Genomic DNA, 25,810 nt, shown 5'->3' on the forward strand with positions numbered 1-25,810 from the left:
ATACTTTCAAAAGCATGAGAAATATTAAAGTAAAAGAGTGAGATTTAGATGAATCAGAGAGGTTGACAATTTCTAGACTGTCAAAGAAAATAGAAATAGAGATCATATAATATTAGTGAGTCATAGGTTTTTTTATTCAAGTAGAATATTTCAAAAGAAAACAAAAATATCTTTTTTTAAAAAGTGCTTTCAAAGGAAAACAAACAAACAAAAAATCTCTTAAAAAAGGTGCTACATAGCTCAGGATTGCTCTGAACTTGTAGCTATTTTCCTGACTCTTACCTCCCAAGTATTGGTACTATAGGCATATGCCATAATATCCATGATATTTCCAAAATATGTTCATCTAAATAAGACCTTCAGGACGGCACCACTAGTTGACATGCCAAGATGGGTGGAGGAAATCCCACAAGATCCCACCCATATAAGGGGGCACTATAGGCAACTGGTGGCTGCCAAGAAGAGTAGAATCAGTCTTCTAGAGAGAGAAGTCCCCTGGAAGGTTATGCAACCACAGGTAACCATCCCAAGTAAATCACACATACAAACAACACTGAATGGACACAGTGGATTATACTTATACATTTGTGTGTCTGTATGTACATATGTAACAATGCTAATTTAAAAAGTGGAGATCATTAATTTGAGAGGAACTGGGAGATATACGGGAGAAATTGGAGGGGTGGAAAGGATGTAAATTCAGTACTTATGTGTACTCATAACATTCTTTTTGAAATATAAATTAAATTAAAAATTAATTTGAATCTTTAAATAAAAATTATCTTGCAAAATATATTCAAGCCTAGGTTATTTTATACAAATTGTTTAAGGAATGAAAAACTGAAGCGTATAAAATATCTTCCAGAGAGTAGAAAATGTTCACACACTTTGACTCATTTTTAGAGGCTAGTATGTTTGATAATGAACCTAATGCAAAGGAAAATTTATACTTCAGTGTGTCTTCTCATCACAAATGAAAACAAAACCTAAATTAACTATTTAAAAAATAAATATTGCTATCATAAGAATAATACCTCAATATTGGTTGGGTATTCTATATTACTTGAATAAAGAAAAATTCAATGCATACAGAGAAAATATGTTACATTCAAAATCTGCTCACAATAAAAGCTCATAACAAGTTAAGAATAAAAACCTTGGGGCTGGAGAGATGGCTCAGCTGTTAAAAGCACTGATTGCTCTTCCAAAGGTCCTGAGTTCAAATCCCAGCAACCACATGGTGGCTCACAACCACCCAAAATGAGATCTGACACTCTCTTCTAGTGCGTCTGAAGACAGCTACAAGTGTACTTACATATAATAAATAAATAAATAAATAAATAAATCTTTTTAAAAAAATAATAAAAAACTTTGAAAAATTATCAAAAATTTAGCAGATATCCTACCTGAAGTCCAGTGGAAATATACTACCTGTAACAAAATGTATTTCTATTAATGTTAATTTAGTCAGTATATAATATATAATAAGGAAGATATAAATATTGAAAGAAAATATAAGAAAGCCAAAACAACCTACAGTTAACTTTAATATCATTATGCAAGTCAGTATTTTCATGTAAGCATCCATAGATGAATCATACATGGATGGATGGATGGATGGATGGATGGACTGGGTGATTTAACTCAAGAAGAATATAGAACTACAAAGCAGTGAGGAAGTAATTATCATTCTAATTAGTTTTGAGTCATCTAGGTAGAGATATCCTAAAATAAAATATTTTAATTATACAAAAATTACATATATATGACAAACCTAGGCTCTAAGCACAAGAACAATGAACCATAAAAGAATATCTCTAGTTTTTGGAGGCAAATAAAAATTTCTCAACCACAATCACCCCCCTTGTAGAGGAACTCTATTTAAGTGAGGGGTTGTGTTCGTGCACATGCACACATGTGCCCCCTCCCCCCATTCCTACTTACCTCTCCCACCTGTTCACTTCCCTTTCACACTTTAGCCTCATGTGTTCCACTAACTCTTTACCTTAAGATATTTCTCCCCAGCCTAACAATGCCCTCTTTTTAGTTTCCTGGCTTTTAGAAGTTTAAAAGTACTCTTTTATTTTATTCTATAATGTGTGATGTCTGTAACATTCTCTAAAACAATTATTGTTTAGAAATCTTAAAAGTACTTTTTAAATTTTATAGAAACTATACTTTGTCTATGTATAAGGATGCAGGGTATTTGTATCTTCTAAAAGGGAAAAGATTATGGCATTTAAAACTAAAAACAATACAATCATCATCCCAGCACCCAGAAATGATAGTATTTTTCAAAACATATGTTTGTCCTTTAAGTGCCCATTCTGGGCATTGAGGGGGGAAAACACCCACAATCACTACTTTATCCATCTGAATAAACAAGTTTTAACCTTTAGTGACAGTATATAGTTAAAACGGTAATTACAGAGGCAAAATTTAAGTGTTTATATAAAACAATACAACCTCCTCTCTTCTATACCCAGCAAATCCTGAATTATGTGTATGAGCAACAATCAAATTATATGCAGGACAGTAGTTTCTTTGTTTGCTTTTTATTATTGTGTAATATTATAGCAGACAAATACAGAACAAAATTTGTATTTGTATTGTTTCCAAGGTTGGAGCAATTGTAAATCACACTGCTTTGACCAATAGCTATGCATACATCTCACTTTGAAATATACCTAAGCATTAGCTTTCCTTATAAGGCACCACTATCTATATATCCAGCTTTACATACCCTGTAATTCCAAATCGACAATTCTGAACCGACAGGCTATGTGTGGTATACAATGCTTAGTGTTACTAGTCTTGTTTTAACGTTGATAATTCTTAGAGATTTTTATTTTCACTGCCTTGATATGCCTTAATACTTAGCACTTTTTCAGGTGGACTTCTTCTTGTGTGGTGTCTAATGGTCTGTGACAATACACTCATTTGGAGGATCTTTTGATGATTAGAAGTTCATACATTTAATGTTGACTCCTTTTATACTTTATGGATTCTCGTTGAGAAACTTTGTATTTTTGCATCCAAGAACTCAAGATACTGTTCCAGAGTTTCTTTTCATCTTTTGTTGGTAGTCTTATCTAGCTTGAATGCTATGAACTAAAATAATGACTCTTAAGGTAAAATATGCCCATGAGGGCAATAGTGGTACAATCATTATGTCAGTAACCAAACACTTTTGAATTGGATATAAGTCCCAATACACAAGAGGAAACTCATCCCAGATTCACGCTGAGTAATACATTTCTGATCAGGAACCTGTGGCTGGAGCATCATATGCCTGAAGGAAGAACCTACTATAAATACTTTGCTCCGTGAACATGATATCTCTCTACTCACAGATTAACAACAGTTCTCAGACCTGAAGCTTCTTTATGCAACTAATAGCATTTTGTGCAGAGGCTCACACCTGATTAAATGTAAAGAGAATCAGTGCCTGAGAAGTGCTCAGCCATAAATTGAATATGTCTTCAGAAAGGCTCAGTGAACATCACAGAATAGGGGACAGAAAGACTGTAAGATCCAGAGTGTTGGGAGCCGCCCCCACATTCGCCGTCACAAGATGGCGCTGACATCCTGTGTTCTAAGTGGTAAACAAATAATCTGCGCATGTGCCAAGGGTATTTTACGACTACTTGTACTCTGCCTTTCCCGTGAACGTCAGCTCGGCCATGGGCTGCAGCCAATCAGGGAGTGATGCGTCCTAGACGAAATATAACTCTCCTAAATAGGAAAGGGGTTTCGGTTTCGTTATTGGGGTGGCTTTCGCTTTTGGGGCTGGGGGTTTGCGCTCCTAGCTCCTGAAGATGTAAGCAATAAAGTTTTGCCGCAGAAGATTCTGGTCTGTGGTGTTCTTCCTGGCCGGGCGTGAGAACGCTATTAAGAATTGGTGCTGAAACCCGGGACGAGAAAAAATCCGGGACGAAAAAATACAAGAAAACTCGGGACCGGCGCAAGGAAGATCCCTCATTCCAGAACCAGAACTGCGGGTCGCGGTAATAAAGGTTCCCGTAAAGCAGACTGTTGAGAAGGATTCAACTGCATGAATTCAGAACTTTTCAGCTGGGGAACGAGAGTACCAGTGAGTACAGCTTTACGAGGTAAGTCTGGTCTTGAACTTTCTAAGGAAATTCAAGACAGTCTATCAGAAGTAAAGTGGAAAATGTTTGGCCTTGAATTTTTTCTAGTGTTAGGAGCCCTTTTGTTCCTTTTCACATGTTATCAAGTGGTTAAGGCAGGGCGGATTCTAGATGAAATTCAGGACAATCTATCAGAAGTAAAGCGGGGAGAGAGAGTAGGAGCAAAGAGAAAATATGGTACACAAAATAAGTATACAGGCCTTTCCACGGGTCTTGAACCTGAGGAAAAGTTTAGGTCAGGTAAGAATACCTGGGGAGAGATTGGAAGGAAGGAGAAGAAAAAAGAAAAGAAAAAAGATCAATTAGAGAAGCCAGTTCTTAGTAGTTCTGAATCAGATGAAAAGGCTATTAGGGCCTGGAAGACGCTCTCCCGAGCAGGTGAAGCCACTGGACAATAATGACAGAGGCAGGCTCTTGCAGCCTACAAGGTCTTATTGTCTACCCTGGAGTTGTAGATCAAGATTGTAAAGGGGAACTTCAGGTTCTCTGTTCTTGTCCTCAAGTTGTCTTTTCTATATCACAAGGGGACAGAATAGCTCAACTAATAATTTTGCCAAGCCTACATGGCTGTTTTTTCTTCCTCTAGTATTCCTAGAGCTGCAAGAGGGATTGGTTCTACTGAAAATGATTCTGATTACTTAATAATGCCTTTAGATTGTTGTCAAATTTTATCTACTCACGTAGGGGTAAACCCTCGTGGCGTCAGGCCATTACAGGTCTGACAAATGGATGTCACGCATATTTCCTCCTTTGAGAGAAATCAATATTTATATGTTTAGATAAGAAGAGATCACCTCCATACCTTAAATGATTTTCAAAAGCTGTTGGGAGATATTAATTGGCTCAGACCTTTTTTAAAGATTCCTTCCGCTGAGTTAAGGCCTTTGTTTGGTATTTTAGAAGGAGATCCTCATATCTCCTCCCCTAGGACTCTTACTCTAGCTGCTAACCAGGCCTTACAAAAGGTGGAAAAAGCCTTACAGAATGCACAATTACAACGTATTGAGGATTCGCAGCCTTTCAGTTTGTGTGTCTTTAAGACAGCACAATTGCCAACCGCAGTTTTGTGGCAAAATGGGCCATTGTTGTGGATCCATCCAAACGTATCCCCAGCTAAAATAATAGATTGGTATCCTGATGCAATTGCACAGCTTGCCCTTAAAGGCCTAAAAGCAGCAATCACCCACTTTGGGCGAAGTCCATATCTTTTAATTGTACCTTATACCGCTGCACAGGTTCAAACCTTGGCAGCCACATCTAATGATTGGGCAGTTTTAGTTACCTCCTTTTCAAGACAAATAGATAACCATTATCCAAAACATCCAATTTTACAGTTTGCCCAAAATCAATCTGTTGTGTTTCCACAAATAACAGTAAGAAACCCACTTAAAAATGGGATTGTGGTATATACTGATGGATCAAAAACTGGCATAGGTGCCTATGTGGCTAATGGTAAAGTGGTATCCAAACAATATAATGAAAATTCACCTCAAGTGGTAGAATGTTTAGTGGTTTTAGAAGTTTTAAAAACCTTTTTAGAACCCCTTAATATTGTGTCAGATTCCTGTTATGTGGTTAATGCAGTAAATCTTTTAGAAGTGGCTGGAGTGATTAAGCCTTCCAGTAGAGTTGCCAATATTTTTCAACAGATACAATTAGTTTTGTTATCTAGAAGATTTCCTGTTTATATTACTCATGTTAGAGCCCATTCAGGCCTACCTGGCCCCATGGCTCTGGGAAATGATTTGGCAGATAAGGCCACTAAAGTGGTGGCTGCTGCCCTATCATCCCCGGTAGAGGCTGCAAAAAATTTTCATAACAATTTTCATGTGACGGCTGAAACATTACGCAGTCGTTTCTCCTTGACAAGAAAAGAAGCCCGTGACATTGTTACTCAATGTCAAAGCTGCTGTGAGTTCTTGCCAGTTCCTCATGTGGGAATTAACCCACGCGGTATTCGACCTCTACAGGTCTGGCAAATGGATGTTACACATGTTTCTTCCTTTGGAAAACTTCAATATCTCCATGTGTCCATTGACACATGTTCTGGCATCATGTTTGCTTCTCCGTTAACCGGAGAAAAAGCCTCACATGTGATTCAACATTGCCTTGAGGCATGGAGTGCTTGGGGGAAACCCAAACTCCTTAAGACTGATAATGGACCAGCTTATACGTCTCAAAAATTCCAGCAGTTCTGCCGTCAGATGGATATAACCCACCTGACTGGACTTCCATACAACCCTCAAGGACAGGGTATTGTTGAGCGTGCGCATCGCACCCTCAAAGCCTATCTTATAAAGCAAAAGAGGGGAATTGAAGAGATTTTACCCCGAGCACCAAGAGTGTCTGTGTCTATGGCACTCTTTACACTCAATTTTTTAAATATTGATGCTCATGGCCATACTGCGGCTGAACGTCATTGTTCAGAGCCAGATAGGCCCAATGAGATGGTTAAATGGAAAAATGTCCTTGATAATAAATGGTATGGCCCGGATCCTATTTTGATAAGATCCAGGGGAGCGGTTTGTGTTTTCCCACAGAATGAAGACAACCCATTTTGGATACCAGAAAGACTCACCCGAAAAATCCAGACTGACCAAGGGAATACTGATGTCCCTCGTCTTGGTGATGTCCAGGGCGTCAATAATAAAGAGAGAGCAGCGTTGGGGAATAATGTCGACATTTCCACTCCCAATGACGGTGATGTATAATGCTCAAGTATTCTCCTGCTTTTTTACCACTAACTAGGAACTGGGTTTAGCCTTGATTCAGACAGCCTTGGCTCTGTCTGGACAGGTCCAGACGACTGACACCATTAACACTTTGTCAGCCTCAGTGACTACAGTCATAGATAAACAGGCCTCAGCTAATGTCATGATACAGAGAGGTCTCATGCTGGTTAATCAACTCATAGATCTTGTCTAGGAACAACTAGATGTATTATGGCAAATAGCTCAGCTGGGGTGTAAACAAAAGTTTCCGGGATTGTGTGTTACTTCCATTCAGTATGTTAAATTTACTAGGGCAGCTAATTTGTCAAAAAGTCTTTTTCAGTATATGTTACAGAATTGGACGGCTGAATTTGAACAGATCCTTCGGGAATTGAGACTTCAGGTCAACTCCACGCGCTTGGACCTGTCCCTGACCAAAGGATTACCCAATTGGATCTCCTCAGCATTTTCTTTCTTTAAAGAATGGGTGGGATTGATATTATTTGGAGATACACTTTGCTGTGGATTAGTGTTGCTTCTTTGATTGGTTTGTAGGCTTAAGGCCCAAACTAGGAGAGACAAGGTGGTTATTGCCCAGGCGCTTGCAGGACTAGAACATGGAGCTTCCCCTGATATATCTATGCTTAGGCAATAGGTCGCTGGCCACTCAGCTCTTATATCCCATGAGGCTAGTCTCATTGCACGGGATAGAGTGAGTGTGCTTCAGCAGCCCGAGAGAGTTGCACGGCTAAGCACTGCAATAGAAGGGCTCTGCGGCATAAAATGAGCCTATTCTAGGGAGACATGTCATCTTTCAAGAAGGTTGAGTGTTCAAGTGTCCTTCCCCCAGGAAAAACAACACGGGACCAGACCAGGACCCCTCTGGGTGATGAGCCTGGGAGGAGGTTATGTGTACGGCTCCTTTACCTACACACTGGGGATTTGACCTCTATCTCCACTCTCATTAATATGGGTGGCCTATTTGCTCTTATTAAAAGAAAAGGGGGAGATGTTGGGAGCCGCCCCCACATTCGCCGTCACAAGATGGCGCTGACATCCTGTGTTCTAAGTGGTAAACAAATAATCTGCGCATGTGCCAAGGGTATTTTACGACTACTTGTACTCTGCCTTTCCCGTGAACGTCAGCTCGGCCATGGGCTGCAGCCAATCAGGGAGTGATGCGTCCTAGGCGAAATATAACTCTCCTAAATAGGAAAGGGGTTTCGGTTTCGTTATTGGGGTGGCTTTCGCTTTTGGGGCTGGGGGTTTGCGCTCCTAGCTCCTGAAGATGTAAGCAATAAAGTTTTGCCGCAGAAGATTCTGGTCTGTGGTGTTCTTCCTGGCCGGGCGTGAGAACGCTATTAAGACCAGAGATCAAGAAGGACTGTGGCAAGACCTTGTTCTGGACATGTTCTGGACTATTATAGTTATGCATTCACAGCAGTTGTGGTTGTCTGTACAATACATGGACATCAAGCCAGCTGAGCATGGGCAATGCAAAAGTAAGTAAGCAATTGGCCCTATCTGGAACTATTGACTGTTAATGGCTGCTAGGGGAAGGAGAGTCAGCTTGCTTTAGAGCTCCTGGCCAGGCTCTAGTGGATAGCCCCAACCCCATGAGCATAGGCACAACAATAATTAGATAGAGTGGGTTATCTTTTTTAAATGACATACTGTTGAAAGGGAGACATAATGGAAAACTCTGGAAAGTGTTCGACTGAATTAGTGAAGATGGATATAATCAAACCACATTGTGTGCACATAAAAAAATCTCAAAGAATAAACAAAAAAGATTATTATTATTTTTAAATGAACGGGTTAGGGTAAAAATTAATCTTCTCCATAGCTTAATTTCACAATGACTGAGGTGGAAAACTGAGGCATCAACAGAGGCAAAAATACAGTCAGGGTAGAAGGTATGGATTTGGATCTTAGAAAGCTCACCAAGACATAACGGTCACTATCTACTGCATATGAGCAAAACAGAAAAATTTGTGAGGAGATAAGTTGTAAATATGTGTCTCAACCATTGCCAAGCATCAGGATTTTTGATCTTCTAATTGTCTGAAGAAGTCTTTCTTGTCATAGCTTTACATTTTAAAAATATCTATTGACTGTGGAAATATATATTAGATGAAATAAATATAATGAGACACTAGATAGATGAAATGGATTAATTTTTTAATGACATGCAGTTGAGAAGGAGACATAATAGAAGAATCTAGAAGATGTTAGATTCATCTCCAAATTGCTTCTGAAATAAGACTTGGATTAGTTAAACAAATGCTCACTGATAATTCAACCCAGAAGGAGAAGAGTAAATTAATCAGTGTCAGAATCGGGGCAACAAAGTTCTCAATAAGCCAGAACAATAGAACCAAATTCCAAGACAAGGCATTAGGGATAACTATATCTACCAATACAAACATAAACAGTTTAGGAAAATTCTCAATGCACATAAAGAATGGGGGAAGGAAGCGCATTACACACATATGCACACACATACACACACACACACACACACATACACACACAACCTAAAGGTTTGAAATTATGTGTAGCCAGGTACAAATTAATGAAGCATATGTGACAGCAGAAATGTAGGTCATGTCTAGGCTATAAGTGCTGCATCCTGAACAGGAAAGCTAATAGTTCCATCAGACATTTTACTGGCCAGAATAAAATGGAATATTGCAATTGACCATGGATGATTGTCAAGGATTAGTGACCAAGATGGTGAGATGTCTGGAAATCATGATTTATGGTTCTTGGAAAAGAAGAAATCTAAAGAGAGTCAGCAGGACTGTTGATTATCTATGAAACATTGTATTCCAAATAAAAGATAAGTGCTGAATATTGATATACTATAAAATAACAAAGAAGTACATCCAAATGTAGGACAGATTATATTTTGAATTTTCAGTGAGAAATATTTTATGTTGATAAGAGAAAAGCACAATACACACATACACATACATGCACACATAAACAAACACACACATATATACACACATATGAGCACACATTACATCACCCTGAAGTCCATTATTTGTATAATTACTAAACAATTGAATAAAAAGAAATTTAATAAGATGGTACATTAAACATATTTCAACAGTTTAAACAAAATTAACAATGACCCTTAGACTAAGCCCAAAAGAAATTAAATATTCAAGTAATTTAAAAGCTGTTTGAGAAAGAAATATCTTAAATTAATATGGGTAGTTTTACAATCTATATACATTTTCCTAACTAGTGCATTATATAATATTATGCCATATAATGATTAATAATTTATACTTTTGTGTTTCATGTTTGCTTTCTCTAATATGAGTTGCATGTGGTATATGTAGACATTTGTATGGGCGTGTGAACATGTGTATTCCGGTACACACATGTACATATGTGCCTTTTCCTGGGATGGCTAGAGGTCAACGTCTAGTATCATTTTCTATCTCTCTCCACTGTACTTTTGGAGAGCTCTCTCACTGATCCTGAAGCTCACTGATGGGTTAGGCTGGCTGACTAGTGCCTCCCAGGACTCGGGTTACAGATATCTTACAGATATCTGCCACCTCAGTCAGATTTTATGTAAGTGCTAGGAATCCAGATTCAGGTCCTTGTGTGTGACCGTCATTTCAGCCCCTTGGTGTGAGGTTTTCTGATTCATCCATGCTGACAGATATAAGAATAATTTGTTGGTCTTCTCCAGAGTGCAGGCTTTCACATGTTTGGAACTAAAATCATTTATCCACTCAGGGATGTACACTGAATTGCTTCTGGCCACATAAGATGCTTACACAGGCTAGCTAGTACACACGGGTTTATTAAAGTAACTTCCTCTTCACTAGGAAATGTTCAGCAGGTCAAAATGGCTGGGCCCATTTATCTTTCCTTCTGCACTGGATCAGAGCCTATTGCTTCAAGCTATGGCCATTACTTGTTTGGTATTTAGACTTTGAAGTTGCCAATATGGTCTGCATGAAACAAAGAAACATATCTAATTGTCAGTTGTACCTGCCTCTCCCTTCAAAGAGATGAATTTCAGTAGTCCACATATGTTAAAAAGGTATTTATTATTCATTTTCTGCAGATGAGTTTATTTTTGTTGTTGTATAAGTTACTATGGTTTTTTTTTTCTGTTAATACCCAGACACTAATCTTTTTGTTTTGCTTGTTTGGTTGTTCTATAATGATCTTTTATAAATTCTTGTATATTTGCATGAGTATTATAATTGCTGATTTAATATCTTTAAATATTAATTTAGTATCACCTGTCCATCATTTACAGTTTATTTTCTCAGTCTCTTTCTTTATGGTCTGCCTTTGTATAACTTTTTATATAATTTCTTTTCTGCCATGATTTAGGAAAACCATGTCTTCAAGTTTTCTTGAGTTTTGGTTTTACCACATTTCTTTATATCTATCTATCTATCTATCTATCTATCTATCTATCTATCTATCTATCATTGCTTTGTGTGTAAGTGCCCAGATGTACATGCATGTTGAGGTCAGAAGACAACTCACAGGGGCCATTCCTTCCCTTATATGGATTACAGGGATGAAAGTTGTGTCATCAGGCTTGACTGCAAGTGTCTTTCCCCACTGAGCTATGTTTGCAGCCCCACTTATCTTTTATTCATTTTATACCTACCCTTGTTTAAAGTATAAGGTCATGTCTTGATTTTTCATTGTTAGTCTCTGGTATTAGGACCATCATTCAATATTTTTTTCTTTAAAAAAAGTACACATACACACATACACACACACACACACACTCACACACACACACACACACACACACACACTACAATGTCTATAATGTTGATCAGACTTAATGTGGCAAGAGATAAGCGCACACACACACACAGGCACTCATTTTTCATCTTAATCCAGAGTTTTTGGATTATCTAGGTTTACTCTGGATTATCTATTTTAAACTCATTTTGCCAAATTAAATTAAAAACTCAAGATAATCCCCCAAATTTAGGAGTTTTTCATATAGGTTCTTATAATCTATAAGTTTGAAGAGAACTGACCAGTTTACACCACTAATCTTCTTACCTAAAAGCATTATGTCAGTGTTTTTTGTAATTTTGCTTTTTTAAATAGTAAAACATTTTTTATTATAGAGGTGTTCTAAGTGGCATTTCATAAGCTTAACGTGCCCTGGGGCCAGTAAAATAACTCAGATTCATCTTGGTTTCTTATCCTTGAGTGCTTTCTCTCCTATCTGTCATAACTACTATTTAATATCCCATTCCAGAGAGCCAGGGGTGGTGGTTCATACCTGTAATCCCAGCACTGGGAAGGCTTAAGATGGGAGGGTCACACACTCAAGACCTGCCTTGGCTAAATAGTATAATAGTATAAATAGGCTAATTGACACTTTGTTAATTAAAAACAAAACAAGCAAATAGACAAAAAAAAAAAAAACTAGATTCTTAAAATTTGTAACTGTAACAACAGCCTCACTCCAAGTTCTGTTTTCACGTTAACTTGAGATAAAAGAGTATTTCAAAATAAAGTTGTCTTCCTATTGCCAATGTGTAAACATACAACTTACCTTTTTTTAATATCCCCAATTGTATTTGAGTTTTAAATGGTAAGTGCTTTGCTGATAATATCCGCTTTAATACTTATAGAATCAGTTAAATAGTTATGTTATTACACTGAATAATAAAGTTTAATACATTGACTTTTGTATCTAGCATTGAAAGACACATATACCTAGGGAAAAAAATTCTACAGAATTTTTAGAATATTTTATATAGACAAGTCTTGATTTCTCAATATTAAAAGGTATACTTTCAACATTTCACATTAAATATGATTCTTGGTATAACATTTTTAAAGATTTTACATTAGTTAAAATATAATCTCTCTTATTCTCATTTGTTAGTTTTATTTTAGATGAAGTCAGCTCTTCAAAATGCATTTTGTGTTTATTATTTGATATTGTATTTCCTCCTTTAATCTGATGTGATGGAATATATATATATTTACATACATATGTATATATTTATATAAATTAATAGTTGTAATATCACTGAAATAGCCCACCCTGATCATGTTAGCATTTTTTGATAATACTTGATTTTATTTGCTTATATTGTGTAGCAATAAACGGCCTGTTATGTTAATGGTTTGCCTGGCACTCCACATAAAGCTAATATCAATTTCATTAGAGAGTCAGAGAATGATTTAGTGTTTTCCTGAGAAGTTTGTGTGACTTTAGAATTATCTTTGAAAATTTAACAGCTTCTCATAAGGCCTCTGAACCTAGTGTCCCTTTCTGGAAAGACTTTTTCCCCTCTAATTTAACTTTCTTAATGATCATACAGTGAGGGACACACTATAATTCTTGGGTTAATTTCAGAATTTGTATTTTTTTCTAATTACTTATGTTTTTCACCCAAGTTTTAGTCATTGTGCCTTGAAGTTATTTATAATACCTTCTAAGTTCCATACTTGGGTCATGTTTTTCAATTCTAATGTTTATTTCTAATTTTCACTAGTTTGGTCTAGGTTAATCTTGTCAAAGGTTTGTCTAACTTATTAACACTTTGAAGAACCAACCACTTGATTTACCGATTCTTATTTTCTATGATAGTGCTTTCTTCCTTTTACCTTCTTAGGGTTATTTTATTGTTTATTTTTTTCACGTTGGATGCTTAAGATGTTTGGCTTATTAATTCTGAGACATTCTTATTTAGGCTACGCATGTTTCTCTAATAATGCTTTGATGTCCATAACAGTTTTGATCTTAGGGTTTTTTTTTTATTACCATAATCCTTGGTCAATGTGTACCTTAATCTTAATTTTGTATCTTAATCGTTGGTCATGCGTTTCTGTTTTAAAGGGTCAATGATCTCTAAGCTACTGTGACCAGATATGTGGTATTTAGGCTGTTGATCCTTTGAAACTTGTTTCGACTAAATTTAGGGGAGTTGCCTTTGATCAATATGCTACATGGTTGGAAAGATGTATGTTGGCCAATGATGGAGTGCAGCTTTCTCTGTAGATTAGCTAGAACACATTCACTGATTCTGCTTCTCACATTCCCTATACATATAGACATATATCAATAGCTGAGAGATATATTATCATCCTTAAGTGTATTTCATGTACATTTATCCTTGTGTTCTTTATGATTGAGAGTCAAGGTTTTGAATCATCTTAATTACTTTTATAAAAATTGAGAGTTTTTCAATATTCTGGTGAACCCGTGGCTTCTTCCTTTCAGTGACTCATAGTCTCCTTGTCTTTAATATACTTTAGGTGATTTTGACATTACTAACAGAATTCTTTTAGTTAGGATAGTTATTGGCTGTGTGGAGGTTTCTCTGGACAAGAGAGTCTTGTTTTTCACTTAAAGTTCAAATAGGTTAAATTGGAAGCCCAAGTTCAGATACATCAGGAACTGTGGCTCATCTCTGTATTCCCTAAATTTCACTTCATTGTGTTTACTATGTACCCAAATAGAATGAGCACAGAATTGAACTTAAATGAGTACTTAGTGTTGAGTGGACAGGTAGCAAGAACAGGGGTGATGCTCTGGTGGAATCGTAAAGGTGATTAAATCCAGACACAGATTTTTGAGTTTTATGGCAAACATGTTCTGACAAATCAGGATTTTAGAGTGCTTGTAATTTCATCAATATTCAGGAGAAAAGGCAAATTTAGACTATTCAGGAAGATCCTTGCCCTAAAAATCTGCTTTAATGCAATATATATCTAAATCAAAGGATAGCAAGGAGAGAGAAAAGACAGGACTAAGATTTGAAAAAAATTATACACCAAAATGAATCAATAGATTTAGGAAATATAGAAAATGATAGAGTCCAAGTACTGATTACTTTTATGTCTACAGAACACAACAGCGTCATCATTTTTAGGTAGAAATCATAAAGTTTAAACAGTCTTGGTAAAGATGGAGGGAAAATACTATGCTTAAACAGAAATTCTTCTAATTCTAAATCATGTGCAACAAGAGGCCAAGATGTACAGAGCCCTGTTATTCTGAGCTACTGCGTCTCATTTTATAAGCAAAAGATCATGTATTGAAATGCTTATTGAATTTTTCTTTTAGGCTCTGTGCTTTTCAAACACATCTGCTCTTTTTGGACACTAAGTGTCACTTTTTCCAGAGTTTTAAAGTAAAAAAAAAAAAAAAAAGCATTAATGTATTGCTGTGACATTCTTATAACTAATATGAGGAAAAATTATTCCATAAACAAACTTAGCCAAACAAGAAAGCTTTGTTGGACCACCTACTTACTCTGGCTTTTTCTTTAATGTCCTTGTATTAAATACATAAAAATTATTGTCTGAGACCTTTTAAATGCTGTATAATCCTCCCCTTAAAGTACCAACAAAGTTCAACTATATTAAATTCACAAACACTAAAATCTACGCATTAGAAATCATATCAACTTGTGCAATCAGCAGCACAAGTTCCTCATTAGTCTGTGTACTTGGTCACAATGAACTCTAAGAAAAGAAGAGAAGACTCTGAGAACATTATCCTTAGAAACTAACAAAAGAAACTGTGCTCAATCCACTGTACATTTTGTTACTGTTACTAAATTTGATTATTTTTTTTTTTGTTGTCCCATCTAGATTTAGTCAAAATGGCTGAGATCTTTTGTAACATAATGTGACTTTGGCAGGGTCACTGTTAATGTTGTAGGGCCAGTACAACAGCCTTAAGTATGACTCTTGTAGTAAGTTTCAATAAGGTTCTAAAAACCACCCCCAAAGAGTCAGTATTCATCCAAAGAAAATATACACTGGACCCTTCAATGACATCCTGCAGGAATCACTGTGTTGTTTTTAAAACAAAACAAAACATAAATTGTAGAATGGTTAGGTGCTCTGAAATCACAAATGCAAATCCTAGAGAGGACCACTGAGCTTTTGCTCCAGAGTCCATTTGTGGGATAGAATGTTACCCACTATGGGGAACTGTTGCATGAGATAGTTAGATAAATCCAGATCACATGAAATGTCCATTTGAAAAGACTGCACACCACTTCTGCTCTCAGTAAAGGCTCATTACATCCTGAGATCAAGCCAACTTGGCTCTGAGAGCAGGAATACGTAATTTTAGGCTGATAATAAACAACAAGCTTCTTTATTTAATGTCTGAAAAAATGTATGACAAGTCTAGAACACATGGTGTGCTCTACAAATCTTTTCCAATAAGGAAAATACCAAGAAAGGGACATCAGAATATTTTCTGAAGGGTATTATTTACGTTCAATTCATTTCTTCATTTTTAATTAATTTTAACTAGCTTTCAAGGTTTTAGGTTTCATGGTGGCATTTTCAAATGAAATTGGTTTGTTGACCACACTCCATTTTCCTCCCGTCCCCCACCCACCTTGTATCCTTCCTCTCCAGCCATTTCTCATGTCACATGGATCCTACTGCTCTGCTCTCTTTTGCTCTTAAGTGAGAAGGGTGGAACCCTGCAGCTGTTCATCTTATGTGTCTCCTCTTGGTGTTCCCATGCTTTTATTTCAGAATGAACGAGGCATAAATGTAACCAGTTGCAATATTCTTCTCCCTTTTTATCTCAGTTACTGTCTTCATGTGTTGCTCACCTCTGCTTAGATTATGCTTGTCTCCATCCTCTTAAAGATAAGACTTGATCATTTTTCATCAGTCAGCTAAACTCTTACTTCATCAAGAAACCGCCTTTATAAAGTCTGCCTCAGCCAAGTTCAATGTTATCATATTATTCAATATTATCATTTATTTTTTATCTGGTCAGGCATCTCCTGTCTACTATGTTATTTTATTGCTTTATGACACAACACTTACCTATATTTCTTCCCTGGAGTTCCTCACATACAGACCAACTTAGTGGTGTCTGTAGTCCCAGCACCCAGTTTAAGTCTAGTAAGAATTTGTTAAGTTCTGACAAGTTCTCTGAATTTGGAGATCTGACAAACTTTTTTCACATGGCATAGGCACACAAAAAGACCTTTTTACTATTAAGAAGTTCAATAGGTTGCATCCATCCCCCCATTTAATAAAGACATTTACTATTTGCTGTATGTCTGCCAGTGAAGGCACGAAGGGCAGCACAAGGAACAAGAGAAAATTAGTTCCTGTTGGCCATCCAGATTGTACAAACATTTGCCTGCAGTCATGATGGCATGAGTTCTACTCCCAGCTCCCACAAGGTAATAAAAAAGAACTAACTTCTGAAAGGTGTCCTCTGCCATCCACACACCACACACCATGTACACACTGGCCTCCAGCATACACACACACACACACACACACACACACACACACACACACACACACACACATACACACACACAAAACTGATCAGTTAATTACTCTTAAGCAGGCATGGTGGCGCATGCCTTTAATCCCAGCACTCGGGAGGCAGAGGCAGGCAGATTTCTGAGTTCGAAGCCAGCCTGGTCTACAAAGTGACTTAGTTCCAGGACAGCCAGAGCTATACAGAGAAACCCTGTCTTGAAAAACAAACAAACAAACAAACAAACAAAAAAGTATTACTCTTGGAGCCTAAATAATACTATGGAACATGTTTTTAAAAAGCAAACCAAAGCAAGCAGTCTATAATGATTTCAAATGGAATTAATACTAAATGATCATGAAAAAAATCAGTCAGAGGCATAGAGAGAAAGATACTGTGTGGAGAGGAGCTGGGGTCTAGGAAAATGGGTGTTAGGAGTAGAGATGCACTTTCTGGACTGAATGATGTGAAAGTAGCCTGTGGAGGCAAGAGCTTTGTGCCAGGAAACTGGCAAGGTTCTGATAATTAATACATTTGTTGGGTGTGGAGACCGGCAAACAGCCAGTGACTCAAGCAGTGAGTGAGGGCTGGCCCAGAGGACTCTGGCCTAAAGGGTTCTAACCTCCCAGAGCCTTGCAGCCTTCTGGACATGTGGCGTGGAAGAAACATCATGCCAGAGAAGAAGCTCTTCTTGGAGATCCTGGTCAAGCATTCTGTGCTCTAGCTTGGGTTGTACAGGAAACACTTTGGTTGTTCAGGAGAATAAACGTAAGTGAATTTTACAATAATCTGGAACTGCACTGGTAGTGAGCAGTAGGTATATTTCAGATCAACTTTGAAGACAGAGCCAATAGAATTTGGCACTTATTCCTGGGGTGCTATAAGCTCATTACAAAATAAATCACTATCAAGCTAATCCTGTGACTAATCACAACACGTGTGTGAACACTCATCGTGAGCAGATAAAGCCAGTGACGCAACGTGCATGAAGCCCTTGGTTTAATCTGATCTGGGGCTGAGGCACTATCTGAAGATGCAGTGGAATTCTGACTCAGAACTCACCTCAGCCAAGCTCCCCATGAGTCATATCTGGCTACCTCTACCCAGCTCACTAGCCTACAGTTGGTCATTTCCCTAACATGCCATCCTGTATAAGCCTGATTGCCAGAGCTCCTATAGGCAGTGACCTCCATCCTGCTGCCATGACAAAACCTTGGAATCTTGACTCACTTATAGCTAAGCAATGGCATTTAACCTCTGAACCTGTTCTCTCAAGTGTGTAATGAGAGCATTTTGCAAATTTAAAGACATTTAGAGCTACTGTTTCCCTTCCATCCATCAGGCTTCATAACCTCATTAAGAGTCATTGCAAGACAAGTTCATTATCAACGAAACGCCAATGAGACCTCTAAATGGGGTGCCCATGGCATGTTCAGTACCCACAGCTACACTTGGTGTGAAAACATGCGTCTGTTCTCCAAACTGTTAGTATGAGTCACTTCCCATCAGTGGTATCTGTAGAAGTTCTCATAGTCCCTCCCAGAGTCCAAAGATGGCTGGAGATTCTGAGCTGTCAACTCAGAGACCTACAGAGTCAAGCAATATCCTTTAAAAGGAGAATGCAAGTAAGACACCCTTCAAGGTCAGGAACACTTTAACTTTGCACTATTCTTTTGGTTATCAAAAGGGTGATGGCCACTGGAGTTACATTTATTTGTAAGTAGTATTTTGGAATAACTGCTAAAACTGATCCAGTTGGAGGTGGGGGGAGGAGGGCGGGAGGATGCAGGCGTGAGTAAAGGGTAAGAGTTTAGCACTGTTTCACTACAAACAGTGAAAGTCAACAGCAGACCCTGACAGCAAATCATTCCATGTACAGAAATAATACTCCAATAAAAAAGACTGATAGATGCTCTCACAGCTGTTATTAGGAAAACATAATGGTATTTGTTCCAAGTAAATGACGGGGCAGCATAAGGTTCAGTATGACAGGCTTTCAGAACTTGCCAACAATAGAGAGGGGAAAAAAGCACCAAATAACGCTATGAAGTAATGAGAGAGAAAGAGCAAAGATTGAGCTCTTGGTTGGTATGATGCAGAAAATGATGCAAGAGGCTTCAAAAGAAGCTTGCCTTCAGATAACTAGGTTTAATTTCTAAACGAACAATAGGTTAACACGTGGTCTTTAGGCAATCCTAGATCTGTGCACCATTGCACTTTCACTGTTTTGGATTGAAATTCAGGACTATAGAATAATTGGAACTAGAAGTGAGCTTTCCCGGGCAAAACATTGTACTCCAGATCTCTAGACACCCAGTCACAGGTCATACAACCTCATGTATTCTGACCCAGTGTGCTTTAGAATGTGCTACTTTGATATAGATGATAGATAGATAGATAGATAGATAGATAGATAGATAGATAGATAGATAGATCTCCATCCAATAATGATTAAAAAGAAAGCTCCAAAATGTCTGTTTCTTCTGTTGCTTCTGTTGACATAATTGTTTCATGTGACACTTCATCAAAATGTGGTCATCTCTTCTCTAGAAAGGATACAATAGCATTTCATTTTGATAACCTATGAAATCAGAGAGAAGACCATCCCCTTGATTTATTTGTTGTTTCAACCTGAAATCTGGCTTTGGAAAGCCAACAGAACAGCTTAACGTGCTATGGAAGACTGGATATTTTTAAGCAGTGTCTATGGTGTGGGTTTTATCTGAAAATATAGGTCCTACAACTACTATTCAAGTTCCGCTGGCATTACCAACCAATCATTCTAAGTCAAGACATGCCACTCAAAGCCCAGCTATCATGCTCAGGCTGTCCCTCCTGCAAAGTGTATGTAGTTGAGACTCCATAGCACACTTAAAAATGTCTTCTTTTTTATCTCAGCCATTCTGACTGGTGCAAGATAAAATTTCAAAGTACCTTTGAGTTGTATTTTCCTGATCACTAAGGATGTTGAACATTTTTTAAGTGTCTCTCAACCATTTGAGTCTCCTTTTCTGAGAATTCTCTATTTAGACTTGTACCCTATTTTAGTTGGGTTATTTGTTTTCTTGATGTTCAGTTTTTTTTTTTTTGAGTTCTCTATTTGTTTTAGATATTAGCCCTCTATTTGATGTGTAGTTATTAAGAAAACAAACTTTTCCCTATTATGTTGTCTGCCACTTTTTCTAAATGATGGTGACCTTTGCCATAGAGAAGCTTCAAGACATCCCAGTTATTAATTGTTGTTCTCAGTGCCTGTGCTAATGGTGTTCTGTTCAGAAAGTTTTTCCTTGTGCCAATGAGTTCAAGACTATTCCCTACTTTATTGTCTATCATGGTTACTGTATCTGGTCTTGTTTTGAAATCTTTCATCCACTTGGAGTTGAGTTTTATGCAAGGTGACGAAATAACAGCTCTTCTGGCAAAAACAAGGAGTAGGGGGAGATTCATTCATTGTTGGTGTGTTTAAATTTGTACAGTCACTATGGAAATCAGTATGGTGATTCCTTAGGGAGAATCACTATGGAAATCAGTATGGTGATTCCTTAGGGAGCTGTGAATAGATCTACCCAAGATCCAGCTATACTACTCTTGAGCATATACCCAAAGGACTCTACAGCCTACTAGAAGCATACTTTCTCAAATATGTTTATTTCTGCTTTATTCATAATAACCAAAAAATGGAACCAGAGTATATTTCTGTCAATTGAATGGATAACTGTGGTACATTTATACAATGAAATAACACTCCGCTGCTAAGAAATGAAATTTGCAGGTAAATCGGTATAACTAGATAAAATCATCCTGATTTCATTCTGGAGTAACACAAACACCAAAAGGCAAATATAATATTATTTACTTATATATTAATGTTAGCTGTTAATTCTTTAATAACCAAGCTATAATCCATGTAACTGCAGAGGTTAAGAATAAAGTAATGGACTAGGGAGAAGGATTGGGTCACCCTAAGAAGAAGAAATAGAATGGATAATTATGGGTGGATGGGGAAGGAAAGACAAGAGAGGATTAAACAAGTAGAATGAGGGGGAGGGAAGGCTGAAGAAGAGACTATGAGAGAGGACATTTAAAAATAAGACCTACTTGAGAGGCCATATGGAAACCTTAGACAGTTCAAGAAGCTTTCTAAAATGTTCACGTATAGAAATATAATTTAAATGGGTTTTGCTAAATAATAGGGTAGACAAAGTCCCAACAGAACATATCTTGTCACCAAATGAAGCCTCTAGTTTCTGGAATTGGCTTCATCTAATCATGTTGTGGGACAAAGGGGTACCATAGACACCCATACACAACCCAAGACATTGCCAAGGCTATTGCTCTCTGGAAACTGATAGCACTTGTGACGACACTGCCTTCAATAAGAATTCATGGTAATGGAAGGGACTGTGCATGCTACAAAAAAGAGAAAAGTAAATACCATCCCCCAGCTACCAAACCTTCCTTCTACAGTGACGAACTGCCTGCAAGATTCACTAATGCAATAGTGTCACAAAGCTTGTGGGATTAACCAATATCTGATTGGACTTGAGGTCCACTCCATGAGATGGAATCCATACCAGTAACTGCCTTGAGTGGCTAAGACTCTGTTATTCAATAGGCCAGGATCATAGGGTAAAGTCATAAACTACTGTTCTTCTAAAGGAACATAGTGGTAACCTAACAAACAAGCAAACAAACAAAAAGTGACTCCTAATGAAATTCTGCTATACCCCATAGATCAATTCCTACTCTGCCATCACCAGAGGAGCTTTGTCCAGCAGCAGCTGTGAATAAACAGAGACCCATGCTGGACCGTGTACAACGAGTGAGAGACGTTGGAATACTCAGTCCTAAATGGGATATCTTCAACAGGTCCCCTTCTTCAGGGCTCAGGGAAGCCCCTCAAAAAGGAGGCAGAAAAATTGTAAAAGCCAGAGGTGGTAAAGGACACCAAAGGAATAAGGCCTTCTAAACAGAGCAGGACCAATACACTTATGAACTTACAGAGACCATGGCAGCAAGCACAGAGTTTGCACAGATCTGAGCCTGGTGGGATGCAAAGACAGAGAGGGGGATTATACACCTGAAAAGCTAAGTTCCATTGATAACCACTCACTCACGAAAAAGTCATCCTTTTCGACAGAGTCTCCCTTTATAAACCACACTTAAGACCACGTCCACGCCCAATCATAGAGAACCAACACAAAAGGAACTCTGTCTGGAGGTTCTTTGCCTCATAATTCTTTTTCATCTCTCTCTCTACCTTTTTTTAACTTTACAGGTCCTTTGCATATATATTATGTTTTCCATTTTTGTATTTTTATATGATTCCAGTGTGTGAATGTGTGTATCTCTGCATCTTTCTTTGTTAATTGATCATCCCCCCACCTTTGTTTTGTTTTGTTGTATTCTAGTTTGTTTTTATTTTATCTAATTTTATTTTATTATTACTTTGTAGATGCTTGTCTATATCCGTGTGTGTGTGTGTGTGTGTGTGTGTGTGTGAGAGAGAGAGAGAGAGAGAGAGAGAGAGAGAGAGAGAGAGAGAAGGCAAATGTGTGCATTGGGATGCGTAAAGAAGGGGAAGGACCTGAGAGACAGAGGACACAGGAGATCATAATTAGAATATATTGCATTCAACTCTATCATCAATAAAAATAAATTAAAAATATAAAATATACTCTACCTACAAAAAAATTAGTCTTCTTTGTAGTGAGTCTGAGACTCTACCAGGAATGGAGGAGTTAATCGAGTTGAAAGCATAGAGACTCGTAGTCTCATTTGCTCCTTTTCTTTCAACAAAAATAGGCCTTGAGAAAGTTTGACTGACATTTATGATAATTACGTTTGGAGATTAAAATAATTTAAGGTTTCACAAGGCTTAAAATTTATACACCATATTGGGCTTTGTGTGATTATGGCTTCCTTCATATCATTTCAGTAGGGTGTTGAAATCCATTTGATGTGAATGTAATAGTCATTTTAATGGATATTGTTAATTCCTTGTTTTCGGCATAATAGATAAAGGGGGTTTTAATTAAATTCATTGTGCAAGTACTTATCAGGGGTAAAAAGGTTCAGAAAATTATTATTTTTCTGGCATGACATGTCACAAGCATTGCAAAGGCAGGAAAGAGAGCAATATCAGAGTGTGGATGCCATTAGAAGACAGACCAGCTTCATTTCCCTGCAGATGACATGACAGGCTTCAGACCAGACCAAGAGTGGTGCCAGGTTATAGTTAAAGCACTGCACTTTGAAGCTCCACTTTCTAAGACACCAGCGTACCGGGAAAACTCTGTCCTTACTCTTCCTAACCTAATGAACAGAATTCCTGAAGACCAGATTACAAGTTCTCCAAAAGTCTTAATGGAGAACTAAGTTCTGGATCCTATAAATTCCAGCTAAACTTATGATAAGAAATGTGAACTTTGTTCCAGCATTTCTGGTTCTTGGGCCAGATCAGAAGAAACTAAGCATCCATGCTATTTGGAGGTTCATTGGTATCCCTAGTTATAGTTCCTGGTTAACTATGTGGTTTTAAAACTTTTTCCCTATTATAAAGTGGCTATGAAATTATTGAGAGTAGCAGCCTCCAGATAAAACATCCAACACACATCACTGGGGTTCTACGTGAATTTTAGTGGAAGAGGAAAACTCTGACTCATGAAATTGTTAGGATTTATATCTCGAAAGGATCCCATTTTGATTGATTGCTTCTGCTTGGTTCATTCAACTCAAAACCTCTGCCCTTGGTTTACTTTTCACAAGCTTTTGTTATCAATTCTTTAGCGTTGCGAGACGGCATTCCAACAGCAAAATCATTTAATGTAAGAAAGTACTAGAGCACCACCAAAAAAGGACCCATAAGAATTTCCGACCAATATGACAGTGCTGTAAATCAACCCACTTTATTCCTATTGATCTTTCAACATTAAGCACAGATGAAACGGCTAAGTAATACAATAATACAATACATACTATACATAGTTACATGTATATAAATACATATAATTACACATGCATATAAAACATAGTAGAACTGTGCAAATTATTACCTTTGGGTGAAGAAATCCATTTGACTTTACCTGATCTTTCACACGATTATATTACAATTGTAACGAGTACAAATCCTTTTGTTTTCTAAATTTGCAAAGCGATTTGAGTATTACGTTGGGGGAGGCAAGTATAATCAAAACTCATCATATGAAAACCCCCAAAAAACAAAGTAAACACATAGAAAGACCAAAGGTAACTGGGTGATTTATATGTAAAAGTCTTTTGTAGAATTCAAGATGACTCCCAGGCACCTGAGTTGGACAGTGAGGATGTGTCTGACTAGAAAACAACAGAGGAAGAAGTTTGCAGGGTTAAGTTTGATTTCAGATACATTAAGGTTGAAATCTATTGGGCTGGAGAGATGGCTCTGGAAGAGCACCGACTGCTCTTCCAGAGGTCCTGAATTCAATTCCCAGCAACCACATGGTGGCTCACAACAATCTGTAATGAAATCCGAGGCCCTCTTCTGGTGTGTCTGAAGACAGCTACAATGTCCTCATAAATAAAATAAATAAATCTTTAAAAAAAATTGAAATATATCAAGTAGGCATAAAAGATGCCAGCTAGGTGACTGATATCTGTAAGTATAAAAGAAATGTTTTGATCATATGATTTCATAAAAATATACATACAAGTAACATATTAAGTCAGCAAGTCATATTTAAGAATATACATATACATGTGTGTGTGTCTATGCATGCATTTAGTAACTATTAGTGAGTAAAAAAAAGGCCATGAATTTGAAGGACACTGAAGAAGGGTATATTGAAATGTTTAGAGGGAGAAATGGTATAATTAAATTGCAGTCATACAAAAAAAAAAAGATAATACATAGGACAGTTGAAGAAAATGAGTGAAAAATAAGAGAAAACTACACTAAAAGTCTTGGAGACATGAGCATTTAAATGGTAAAGAGACCCAACAAAGAAGTGTTGGCCATGTGTACAAAGCCACCAGCATAGCAATCATTACTTGTCTCATTACCATCGAAAAGGTATTCCATGAAAATCTGCTTCTCAGACTTACAATAATCCCAAAACCTTTAAAGAGTCAGCTTGTTATCTAAAGTCCTCAATAAGACCCTCCCAATATGATTTAAAGCTCCGCTTCCCTTCATAACCCTCCAGCACAGCCCTCAGTTTAAGCCAATCAAAATGACCTATTTTCTTCAGATTTTGCATGCCACATTCAACTCCTCTGTCTTCATTCTCACTGTTTACTCTTCCATGAATTCCCACATCCCCATGCAAAGCATCTTCACCAGACATCATTCATCATCATTATTCGTGGTTTATAAGAAGCAGAAAATAGTCCCAACTGGAGTCACTAACATCAAGAAGAATAAAAGGGAAGGGGGATTATGATTATTTTTTTCAGGGTCTACGAGTAATCTAGAACTCAACTTGACAGGGAGTGTCTATGAATAAATCTCATTTAATCTCAAAGCAACCACATAAGATCCCTTTAAGAAATCACGATTGTGGGGCCCATTCATTTACTTAGTAAATATTTACCAAATGTGGATTATTTGCAGCCACTTTGCTAGATGCTAAACAATGGTGAAACAAACAAAACCCATGGTTTGCCCCTACGAAGAACCAATAATAATAGGA

The 25,810-nt window shown here is 37.4% G+C and overlaps 1 long non-coding RNA gene across 5 annotated transcripts in view; it reads left to right on the top strand.

Annotated features, from left to right (window-relative positions):
- Gm26512 overlaps positions 1 to 25,810 on the top strand; it is a 74,146-nt gene that overhangs the window by 25,382 nt on the left and 22,954 nt on the right. Inside the window, exon 4 of one of the 5 annotated variants that reach the window (XR_872907.2) lies at positions 2,892 to 3,584. The exons of the other annotated variants lie outside the window; for them this stretch is intronic. This is a non-coding gene — a long non-coding RNA (predicted gene, 26512). Of the gene's footprint in view, positions 1 to 2,891; positions 3,585 to 25,810 lie in introns of those variants that run through there. 5 annotated transcript variants of the gene reach the window in all.

Source organism: Mus musculus, chromosome 12, assembly GCF_000001635.26.
Source record: "Mus musculus strain C57BL/6J chromosome 12, GRCm38.p6 C57BL/6J".
NCBI lineage: Eukaryota > Metazoa > Chordata > Mammalia > Rodentia > Muridae > Mus > Mus musculus.